We start from the raw sequence: 12,497 nt of genomic DNA, 5'->3' as shown, positions 1-12,497 counted from the left end.
AAAAAAAATTCTGTCTTAGGTGCAATAAGAGGTGTAGTGTTCAAATGTAAAATTCTGGAAACAACACTCAACATCAACAGATTGTAAAAACGGTTGTTTTAATTGTCCAATTGTTGTTAGTATTGGTGTTAAATATGTTCCCATTGCTCCCTGGAAAGCATTTTCATACTGAGTGGATTATCAAGGTGATAATCTGTAAACTGTTGCAACAAAATCTCACTGTTTCTTATGATAAACTGTTTCGTTCAACTGTATTGTAATTAAAAAGAAAAAGAAAAGACATTCATTTGGAACTGGTATTTCACCCTTCATGGAGAATTATTCAAACATATACTGTGTTGCTAAGATATCTCAATATTCCTTTAGGTATATTTTATGCAGATTATTTCTTCAGTTTGCACTTCTTGGAGGAGTGAAAGAGGTGTTTAATACATAATGTTTGCTGTTCAAACATGATGGAATCATGGGAAATCTGTTTTTAGATCATGGGAAATGTACAGATACTTATTTCTATCAGAGACAAATTATCGAGCATACACTAGGTAAAATGCATTTATCTAGTTCATTTGTTCAACTCACAGAGAATGTCAAAGAAAAACAACCAGCTGTTCCAACCGCTTTCCAGGTGGCTGATTTTCAGTGGTGGAAAAAGTATTCAGATCCTAATAAGTACTAATACCACACTGTGAAATTTCTCCACTACAAATAAAAGTCCTGCATTCAAAACTTACTGCGGTAAAAGTAGAAAAGTATCAGCATCAAATTATCAAATTGTACCTGAAATATCAAAGTAAAATTACTTGTTATGTAGAATGGACCCATTCAGATTGTTGTATATGTTCTAAATATATTATTGATGCATTTATGTTAGTAGTATTTTAATATTGTTTGGGTATGACTCATTTTAACTACTGAATATACTGGTATGTGGTTTAATTTCTAAAAATCACTTTGAATTGAACATGTTTTTCAAATCTTCACCTGAAAAGTAACTAAAGCTGGCAGCTAAATGTAAAAGAGTAAAAAGTAGAATATTTGCCTCAAATTGTAGTGAAGTAGAAGTATAAAGTTACATAAAATCGAAATACTTAGTACTTAGTTCAGTACAAGTACCTCACAATTTTACTTAAGCACATTATTTGAGTAAATGTACTTAAGGCGTTTTCACACCTGAAAGTCTGAACCAAGGTCCAAACCAAGGTCCGTGTTCTGTTACATTGTATACATTTGGTCCTGTTGGTTTTGGTTTCACACTGCAAAAGGAATAACGGACTTTACAAGACAATTCTGCTGGACACGTCATCTCCCTGTGTACTTCCGCGGCTCATTTTATTTTGGTTACGCTGCGTTGTTAGGCCGGCCAGCATCTGACGTCAGTCTTACTTCCTTAACGTGTTTACACAATGAATCCAGCGGGCCACCTTTTACCACCTTTTACTTGTGCTAATACTTTTGCTGGTCTTTTGCTACCAGCAGCACCAGCTTAATGAGCAATACGTGAGAGTGCTTGGTATTCACAAGATGAGCCTCCTCATCATGCCAAAACTGTATCGCCGTCGACAGGAGAGGAGGAGAAAACTGCATTGCTCTCCCGTCCTCTCGAAACCTCCCTCTCTCATCCTCTCAGAAAACAAGTTGAAAGTCTCGTTATTTTTATGTGTTTTCTCCAGTTGGCTCTTTATGAAGTCGTCCGACCAGATTTCAATCAGGCATCTAATCTCCTCATCTCCCCATGTACTGCTCATTTTGTCATATATTTTGTTTTATCTACTAGGCTAATTGTGTTTTGCTGTAACTGCTGATTAGCGTGACGTAACTTTCTGTACCGTAATTCGAGAGCAGAAGATGAAAAAAAAACTTCCTGCCATTGATACGAAGGTCCGAACAATAAAAAAAGTTGTTTTCACACTGCAAAAGGTTCGGACCTTGGTTCGTTTGGTCCGGACCGAGACCACCTCTTTTGGTCGGACCAAACTTTGGTCCTTTGGTGCGGCACCTTTCACACCTGGAATTTAGGTTCGGATCAAACTGAAAAGTCCTAAAGAAAGCGCCCTTATTTACATTCCACCACTGCTGATTCTAGATCAATGCAGTCGGACACGATGTCACAGCCATGGGTGTGTGATACTGATGCACTCAGAAGCCCTTTGCTTGCGTTCCAGACGTGTCAGGGATAGTGAGTTACTTCCCGCTAGTTATATGCACAGTGGCTTTTCGAAATAAACGTTTGTGCTCATAGAAATTGGTTAACTTTAGGAAATAAAACCACTGGACTAAGGTTAAGCTAAAAACAAAACAGGGTTGAGTTAAATACGACTTCTGTATAACGATGGGATGCAGCTACACGGGCTGAAAGCATGCGTCTGTATCACACGCCAAGAGCCGTGACATAATGTCGGTACTTGACAAGCTGGAAGTGGCAATGGGCTGGAGATACAGCATGTTAAATGCTTCCACTGGACATTGAAACCTTTTTCGCAGCCAGGAGCCAGCTGTGTCAGAGCTGTCACACTGCTGAACTGACCTGCTGTTATACTGTGTGACCTGAAGTATGGAGGTAAGTTTGACTTTGTACATGTAGTGGGGTTTTGTTTGTTTCAGTTACATTAGATGCTTTAGTTAGTTTAAGTTAAATGGTATCCGGTGTGAGTGTGTGATATTGCGAGACAACTTCTGATTTCTTTCAACTGTCTGAATGCAAAGTTTGTGTTGGTGGTTTGATATGATCAGTAAGCAGGGAGCATTTCTGTAATGGGAACAATTAAAGAGCAAGATTTCCCCGAGCAGCAAACGTAACGCAAATCAATAGCTTGTGCCTAAGGTACTGTAGGTACTTCTGGCAGACAATTAGTTTTTTTTTTTTTTTTTCTGTCGGCTATTCTATTTGTCAATGTCATATTGAAGGGGGCTTCTTTGGACTGACTATATTTAACGCTGTTTAAGTCCACACACAAAACTTGCATTACAGCCCTTTTAAGTTAGAATTGATGGTATTAGTGTGATTATAACTGATAATTCTAATTTGTATTACCTTGGACTGATGACATCAAGTGGGTTTGTTGCTGTGTTTGCCAGCTGACAAGCTTTTTGCAATTTGTTATGCCAAGTGGGAGATATCGGAGCCAACAAAAATTCCCACACATCCTGCTTGTAATTAGCACTAGGAGGCTGACATGCCCATTTTTGCCCAGTTGGATTCTCATATTTATGGTAAATTCGATATGACGTGAACGCAGAATTAACATCAGAGTGAAGATGTCAGCAGAGAGGCTAGTCCTATGCCAGGTCCCTTCAATTCTATTCAATTCAGTTCTTAATAGGATTTTTTAGGCTATAATCTGCAGAATTTGTGTGCACTGACATACCTCTGTCAATTATGGATGCCATTTTAGTCTGCTCCTGGCGTTTTAAAAAAAATCTTCCTTCTTGCATCATCACATGCAAAGTGAAAGACTATATATTTTTAGATGATGTCTCCATCCAGTTTCCACTTAAACTTTTATCATGTAAAAGTTTTATTTGGTGCCTTTATCTGTATTAAAAGTAGGATAGAGAAGAACATTATATTGTGGGTCTCCTGGCAAAAAAAAAATCAAAATATTGTAAATTAACAGTGTGTTGCATTTCTAATTTCTCTACAGAGTTTTGGTCCTGTGCACCTGTCACTGCATTGTGTGTAAGAACATTTAAGAGGAAGTTCCTTAAACTTAAACAACTTTAATGCTATGATGACAGAACAATACACATTGCAAAGTGGTTTATTTCAATATATACTTGAATAAGCACAACCAACAGCGCAGTGAAGCTATTTAGAGGACAAATATTTGAAAAATCTAGTCAAGCAGCTGGAACAGAGTAATGGAGGCATGTCTCTGCCTACCTCTGCAAATGATGCATTTCAGTGTTTATGCGTATTCAGCTGGGTGATTTAACAGGAGCAGCTTTTGTTACAGGGCAATAGATGGTACCTCTCTCTCTCTCTCTCTCTCTCTCTCTCTCTCTCTCTCTCTCTCTCTCTCTCTCTCACACACACACACACACAAAATTTCTCCCCCTCCTTCACACAAACACCCACACACATATTCACAAACACACTTTACTAGCTAGTTGTCCTTGATGTGTCTCATAAAGACAGGCTGAGGAGGCCAGCATAGTTCCAGGCAGTAAAAGCTGCCTGTGAAATCACGTCGCATGTGAAGTCACAACAGATGGCTCCCACTGCTACGTCCTCAGTGAAAATGACACGATGAACGTGAGCAGCACATTCTGCAGCTCTGCTTCCCTGAATGAGGACATGAAATCTTGTTAAAGACAAGGTTGCATATTGAAAGCTATACTCAACAGCTGCTTATTGTGCTGTAAAGTGAAAAAAATAGAATAACATTAAATTAGTTTTTAAAAAGAGACTAGACCCAGTAGGGGGCAGAATTAGTCCAGGAAACATAACGTCGATGAGGAATGTACCTGGCTGCATAACAAGGTGTGCTTAAGCAAGGCAGCAATGTCACATTGCATGCTTCTAGTCATAATTAGAGGACATATGGATTGTATAGATGTAGCTTATGCAACCTTTATCTCCAATGTAACCTTCTAGATAGTGTTCAAGGATTCAAAAAGCAACTACATTGCTTCATGTTTCTGAATAGATAAGAAAGGAGGGGAGAGACGCTGTCTGTATTGTTCAATGGATCACCAGCCTAATTATTACTCTGGAGGGTAAGGCCAAAAAGAAAAAGTGTGGGATGGAGTAGCTGGGATGGCTGAAATGACACAACAAACCCACTTCACTTAATTATCCTAAGTGAATTAGCCCAATCATTGCTACTCTGTTGCTGAATATGCATCAAGCAAATAATGATTGTGGAGACGATGAAAGCACCTTAATGGCCTTGTCTGTTTTCAAGTGCCAGTGCCTTTCAGCAGTCTCTACATGGCCACAGAAGAAGAAGCACTTAAACCCTCCGACTAAATAGGCATGCTGGGTAGAGATTTTAAGGCAAAACAAAGAAACCTTGAGTCTCTACCTTCTTTACCTCTTAGTATGTGTAAATTGGATTAAGTTTTATCTTTACATTTTTTTCAATAAAACATGGAAATGTACACAAAAAAATAGGATTCATTAAAAAGGAGTCTTTTTTGACATTTATGAAACTGTCTTTTACTAAAATAGGCAGTCACCTTCTGATTTTGCTAGTTCTTTAATACAAACATTGATTTCTCGCCTCCTGATGAGCTTACACAGTGCTGGCATGACAATCAAAAAACTGAGAGTGAAAGAAAAAAATCTGAATCAAAACAACAAAGACCGCGACAAAAACTGTGGAATCATACCTGTATTGTTATGTCTTTCCAGAGTCCTCCACCCGAGGACTGAGCAAAGTCTAAATAATATAAAAGGTGAAAGGGGCGATATAAAAATTGGGGAAAGTGTTACAGAGAGGTTCAGAAGTGAGAGAAATGATGCTGGACCTTGCCATAAAAAGAAAAAAATAGCTGTAATGGATGAGATTTCCTCCTGAAAGGTTGAAGGGAAAAGGTGTTCTTTAGAGGTGAGAGTGTTAGATTGAATGTGAGAACTTTTGAGGATAAATGAGAAAAGCAGAGGGACTTCGCGGACATCCGCCTCTGCTACAAGACCTCAATTATCCATTATTACCTGCATTTGGTTACCACCGGTTTTATCCTGTTTCTCACTTTCTCCTCTCAGTTCAGTAAATCTCGGGAAGCTTAGAGCAGTACAGGGAGAAGCTGAGAGAAAAGGATGAATGTAAAAAAACAGTAATTCTGCTGTGAATGCTACAGCAGTTGTTTCCCATGAAGTAACTTCATAAATTCATAGATTTTGCTGACTTGCTTGTGTACATTTTTTGCAACAGGAGTTAGTAAATGAACCATTGGGAGAAATGGGAGAACAATGAATGGACCACTTTGTGCAATGTAGTGTGATGTATATGTTCAGTTCCTGTCCAGTTTACACTAATGTTATCTTACCCCTTTAGTGAGTCCATTACAGTGCTTTCTATCTTTAAGTTTGATACTTCACTTTTATGAAGTTTGCTTTATACATATAGTATTTACCATTTGCTATAATGCATTTTTATGGTCACCTCTGTGTCTTAAAACACTGATGTAAGCCAGTCAACTAGCTGGCTGCTAAAACGACAAAAAGAACCATCAGGTTTATGAGGAGTGTGTGATTAGCTCTTCAGAGTTTAGCTAGGTCCCTCTTTGCTTTTCATTAGTTATTTTTTATGTCTTCTCTGTCATTTTTTGAAAAAAACTCTTTCCAGCTGATGCTAAGCCATAGCGACCTATCATTAGCTAAACTGTGGAAATCGAGGGTTTGTGCTTTTTAAAAACAAACTCATGAAAAACAGAGGGGGAGTTTGTGAAACTGATATACGTCGCACTACATTGTCAAAGTGGTCCATAGTATTCTTGCTTTAATGGCATGTTTGTAATCCTACTCCACATTTTCAGTGTCACATGCCCTCAAGGTCTTGTACACAATGCCATCATCAAGCTCTCTCTCTCTCTCTCTCTCTTGCTTTTCTTCCTTTGACTCATAGTTCAGCATGTGTATGCGCACACCCATACAGAATTACCGCACTGTACCTTTGTTACCTATGTGCCATTGCAGTGATACAGCGAGGAGACGAGGCTTTCAAATCTGAGTCCAATCAAAGCAATGTGCTTCCAAACACCAGTGCAGGTTTGACAGGAGGGAGCACATCTCCCGGCGAAACAATGAATGAGATGACACAGAGGGAACACACATTACCTTTACAGTTTGTCAGGTAGCATCCACTCTGCTGAAGTTTTCTTGAGCTAAACACGACATCCCCAAGGAGGTTGCTTTATTGTAGACGATCCATGATAGCATCTGCCCTGCAGAGGGGCAGAAATGTGAACTAGTAAACCAAACAAGTGGTGTAATTATAAAACAAAGACAGGGGATAATTTTGCTTCCGCAGTAACCATTTTAGGAAGATGAGCATCATTAGATATTGAGTTGAGTACATCAATGAAGACTGTAAAAGCAACCGCAGAATTTTAGTGCCACATTTCTTTTTTTTGTAAACTCAGATTTGTTAAGAGGGTTTTTATGTAGTTTGTGTATTTTGAGGTGATTAGCTCTGGAGGCATTTTGTTGTTAACTGTGTCATTTTATGAACTGTGAGCCTTATAACACATTAAGATAATGTGTCAACAAACAGCTTAGCTTGTTTTGATGGAGCTAAATATTAGCAGGAATGCTACTTTGAGATGCACATTTCTGAATTCACTCTGGATCGGCTGATGATTTTTTTGTATTTGCTTGCCTTTAGCCCACTCATAATCTGGAGGACATGACTTTGCCTTATTGCAGTCGCACACAGTGTTGAATATATTTTTCCAGTTGTTATAATTGTTTCCAAGCATATTAAATCAATTCTAGTGATTCTCCAAATTAAGAATCACAGCCTGAATCAACTCAAAATCTGTGGAGCACTAGTCATCACTCCATTTAATTCATGCATGGTCTAATCACAATTAACAGTTTTTACACCACTTGGAGATAAAATCAGTGGTAGCAATTTTAATGTGACACGGCGAGAAGGCAATTTAACAAGATTATTAATTCCGAACGACTACACCCTCTCTATACTGTAAGTAGAGCTGATCATACTACATTCTAGTGTCACCCTTAGAGTTGTGAGCCCCTGCAAACCCCAGAGGATGAGTGTATGCGTAAGTGAGTGAGATGATAGCCTTGCTGCCTTGGGGCAAAGTGTCTTCAAGTTCCTCTTGTTTACAAAACCTTTTTTTGTGACAGAAATATCTTTCAAACACAGAAGGATATTGCACTGCTGCAGCTGCAAGACAAACACCGATATGCATGCACACAGACACATACACGAAGGCTGACACATACACACAGACACATGCATGCACACTGACACATGCACAAAAAACATGTACATGCACGCTGACACATGCACACAGACACATACACATAGATGCATGCTGACACATGCACACATACAGATACATGCACGCTGACACATGCACACAGACACCTACATGAAGGCTGACACATGCACACTGACACATGCACAAAAACATGTACATGCACACTGACACATTCAAACAAACACATACACATAGATGCATGCAAACACATGCACACATACACATACATGCACGCTGACACATGCATGCACACAGACACATACATTCACACACATACATGCAGGCTGACACATGCATGCACTCAGACATGTGCACGAAAACACATACATGCACACAGACACATACATGCATGCGTTTACTCCACAGAGAGAGAGAGAGAGAGAGAGAGAGTGAATGAGAGAGAGAGACCAAAGGCTGCCTTCACAGACTTGCTTCTGCCTGTTGGGATTCAATTAAAGAAACTTAAATGATGCTGGGATGACTGCTTCATAGCCTAATGGGCTGAGCTTTACACGTCTCCTCTTCTTCCCTATTATATTTCATTACAGTATCAACACATTGCCTTAAGTAGGAGGAGGGTGGGGGGCAGCACAAAGGGTAGAGAGACGGAAACAGAGCGTGCGGGGAGCGGACAAAAGTGCTAGAAACCAATGTTGGAGAGGATGATTAACTAGCTCATAAACAAAAACACTACACTTGAAGTGAGCTCTTGATTGTCGGTTGCATCATGAGCAACTCCTCGAGGCAACTGAGGCTGCAGAAAAAAGGTAAACTTGTGCACATACACAGCTTTCTCTTGTCCCTTATAACACACATACTGTGAATACACGCCATAACAAAACAGCTCTGGGTATTAAACTGAAAAATGCATATCGTATCAGTGTACAGAGACAGAAAAATCCATTTCAGCCCCTACAGCATTGGCATTCCTTCCTGGCTGGAAGCCAACAAGAAACAAGGATTCAATAAAAATATTAATCAGTTTCACTATCTAAAATACTGTACTGAGATTTGTGTTTTTGTGGTACCCCAAAGAAGGTGAGCGTCTGCTCATTTATGCCAGACTATCTCTCTATTAGTGAAGGACAGGAGCAGAGAGATGAGATGAAGGCATAAAAGGAAGACAGCTTTATAACAACACTGCTGTTTATCTCTCCCATCTCTCTCCCCACCACCCCTCTTCCTCTCTTTCAACCTCCCTTGATTCCCCTGGTTGCTTTGTAATGAAGTTATCCCACAGCAGACTTCTTCTCAGCCCAAGCTGTCTTAAGACAGAGGAGGGATGGAGGGAGCACCAGAATCACAGAGATGAAGAAGTATCAAAGGCAACAACGAGGAAAAAAGCCTGGGAAGAAGTAAAGGGGTCGGGGGAATAATGGAGGAGGCAGTGATGGAAGTTGAGATGTGACAACATGCAGGAATTTAAAAGACATGCTCAAGCTGTTGCCGTGTAGTCCCTGATTCACAGTTATATTAGGACCTCCTAATAATCTGTGCAATACCCAGCACACATCTACGAAAAAATACACTTCTTCACACAATTTGGGAAACATTCAAGATTCAGTCCTATGCCATTTTTTCTGAAAATCAGCCAAGAAAATAAATTTCTACGTAAATAAATGTGTCTACAGAACAAATAAGTAATTGGCTACGATATAAATATATCAGACTATAAATATATAAATAAACAATTAATATTGAAATAAAGATGTTTTCAAAGTACTACTTTTATTAATTCTAGGGCACCATTATTTCATAAGGCCATGTTTAATTAACAGCTATTTCTATTTTTTTTAAATATATATATATTTAAATGAAAGAGGCATGCTTATCTCAAAGATTCATCTCATTTATTTCCCCTGAAAAAATAAAAGTTGCCCTTTGAGACAAAAAAACAACTACTATTTATTTACTTATTAAACTATGTTGACCCATTCATATATTTATAATGACATGTTAGATATTTATTTACTCAGTGATTTAATTTAGAGGCATATTTTTTCATTTATATATTAATTAATGATAACAGTCCATAACAGACTGTGTTTATCCATCCAAATCACAAAACACAATGCAAAGGAACATTGTATTTGTATATTTGTTCATATTCTATGAACCTCTGGGCTGAGACCACACATTGAGTACATTGGCCATAATGTCAATCCACCATCACAGAAAGGGATAAAGGTTAATCAGATGTTGTCTTTTATAGGGAAAAAGAAGAACCTTGTATTATCTACGACCAAACGCTGTCAATTTTATTACATGCATGACGGATGACGTGAGCTGCAGAATGTTATTAACTCTGCGCTCTGCCACAAGTCAATCACAAAAGCATGAAGGACCTACACACTTTGTTAGATTAGCATGTGACAGCAGTTTTAAAGGTAATCATAAAGCCTGCCAGTCACTGTGAAACAGATATAGATAGTCATATAACAAAGTAAAAGACTGTCATCAGTGAAAGAGACAGAACGTATTAACACATCCTCCATACTGTACAGTCTCTTAAAATCCCATGCCATTTGTAACCCATAAGAACCCATGGTGACACCCGCATAACAAACACTTTAAATCTCCTAGAATCTCCCATATTCAGCTTGATGCTTCACCTTAACTCATTAAATCCCTAAGTGACGTATACTCAACACCCTGCTGTGGTGGTCATGTGACTTTGACAAGAAGTGACTTCTCCAAAATATGTGTGTGACCGGAAACAGAAATGGGAAAAAGTAGCTAATTTCAAAAAGCTTATTTTTTTGTTACGAGGCTAAGTTTAAACCCATTTAACAACTCTAATCCGTTAATAGGGTGTCCTGTATTGTATTTAACTTGTTCTGATTATTATTTCCTGAACAAATGAAAGTCACAATTTTGATATATGTTATGGAGATGCAAACAAAAAGGAAAATTGTTTATATTTATTATTGATGTATTCTTATTTTGTTACTTAAAAACAAATCTGAAAAACTATTTGTTGTTAAACAGCACTTTTATTGTCACAATTTTGATAAATGTTGTGGAAATGCAAAGAAAATGGCAAATTTGTGTCTCTGTAAGCAGAAAATGTGTCTAGTTTTTTTAATTTTAAATTAAGAAATATCATAAACGCCCATTGTAACATATTTGTCACATCACAGATCTTTGACATTTAGAGGTAGTGTTTTTTTTAAAAAACACATCATAAATGTGTTCTATGTGGTATATCCCCCATAGTTTCCCTTTAAAGATAACTGGGTCTGGGTTCTAATGGGTTAAATGATTTGAGAAGAGATTGTGTTATCTTTAACAGGATATCCTGCAAACACTTAGCAGAGAGACTCTAGGCAAATTTAATACACTGACTGTGCCACTCTATAGACATTCTGTAGCCTAATTTAATGGTCACCAAATGGGCAGCTGAGGATTATACTGTGTTACAGCAAAGCTTCTGTCAAGTGCCATATGGCGTCATGACAATAACACCCCTAATGTCAACAGACTCTGTTCATTTGGCAGGGAATTGTAATTAAGATAGCCATCCCCTCAACACATCCTTATATGTGGTGTTTGTTCATTGCACTACCCAAAACAGTGCTGTCCAAATCAAAGCACAATGGGCTACAGTAAACTAAAGGCGTCCCCATTGGACCACTGTATAAAATGGTAAAAATAGAGCAAACATTTGGTTCGGCTGTCTGAAAAATATTTAATTCACTCAAACTGGGAGCTATGACCACCTTCCAATGTGCACACAGATTGTGCTGGAGAAGCAAAAGTGTATTTGGAGTCTAAAGTTGGGAGACTGTACATGATAGTTGCGTTTTTGTCAACAACAGATGCCCCTCTCCACTCGCTCCTGGAGCTAGTAGTAGTGTAGCTTGTTTCTTTTGGCAGCAGGGACCTGGTGGCGATGGGGGGCGGACCCTTGGCATGGTGATTGACTGGTTGTTGTGCTGGCTAACAGGCGGGGAACCCAAAACCCACAGATGGAGCCGACCTCTTAGGAGGTGTTAGTGGAATGACACTTATGGGCACCCACTGGACTTCACATTTTGTCTCAGAATGACGCTGTGTGGGGACTGGTGCTCCTTCTTCCGCTCAAATTTAGCCTGAGTGGCTTCAAGTGACTGCCCAAATAGACCCTCAGGAGAGATAGACTTATCCAAGTAAGTGACTTTGTCCCCATCCAGTGTTGTGGCACCATTGTGCGTCCCTCTGCTAAAGGGAGGACGCTGCACAGCAGGGCTTGTGGAGAATGTAATCAGTTGACCTCGATGACTAAGGCGGTCAATGGACTCCCTGGGGGGAGTCCTAAAGTCTACAATGGCGTGACAACGCAAAAACTTTGGCTGTTTGAGAAAACTTAATTCTTCTCACTTCTGTTTTCCTCCCACATCCTACGCCTTATGGGCAAAGTTATTATTGTCATTATGAAGAGAAGCTGGAGGAAAGTAAGTCACGATGACGTGTTGTTTATGGAGACTCTTTTTTTTTTCATTGTTGCTTACATTTATTATAATGCTGGCTTCACTGGAAATAAGGTCCATGATCCATTTATTGAG

This window comes from Centropristis striata, chromosome 15 (genome assembly GCF_030273125.1).
Source record: "Centropristis striata isolate RG_2023a ecotype Rhode Island chromosome 15, C.striata_1.0, whole genome shotgun sequence".
NCBI lineage: Eukaryota > Metazoa > Chordata > Actinopteri > Perciformes > Serranidae > Centropristis > Centropristis striata.
This window is presented reverse-complemented; position numbering follows the sequence as displayed.